Source organism: Bison bison, unplaced genomic scaffold (assembly GCF_000754665.1).
Source record: "Bison bison bison isolate TAMUID 2011002044 unplaced genomic scaffold, Bison_UMD1.0 scf7180017864186, whole genome shotgun sequence".
In the NCBI taxonomy this organism is placed as follows: Eukaryota; Metazoa; Chordata; class Mammalia; order Artiodactyla; family Bovidae; genus Bison; species Bison bison.
In genome coordinates, this window is record NW_011494758.1 from 109,599 (window position 1) to 110,076 (window position 478).

Consider the following 478-nt stretch of genomic DNA (forward strand, 5'->3'; position numbering starts at 1 on the left):
CTCCCACACCCAAAACACTTCTGATTCTTGTTCAGACAAGAAAATAAAAAGTTGAAACAAGGTCAGTATGAAATACTGAGTTTGTAGGTAAAAATGATGGAAAAGACAGGAGTTTGTCCTGAGCCTAGATCAAAGATTTGAGTGAGATTGTGCATGTGAATATTTCTTTCAGAGCTGCCTTCCTGCTCCTAATAGGGACTTCCAGCTGCCCCCCCCCCCTCCCCAGGAGCCTTAGTGCACCTGCAGACAGGTGAAGACATTGTCTCCTTGCCTGCCTTTCCTTTATCAGGTTTGTCCTCCTCTTCCTGCAGAAGAGGTCAAAGAGCAAGCTTTTGAGCAGAGCAGAGCAGGAAGGTGTCAGGAACAGAGAGGTAGAAGGACTAGAATGACTGGGGCTAGAGGAAAGGGGGACCCTTCCCTGCAGCTTTGGGGAGAAGGACTGCAACTTCGCCAGGCTCCTGTGTTGGCCATAACTTCA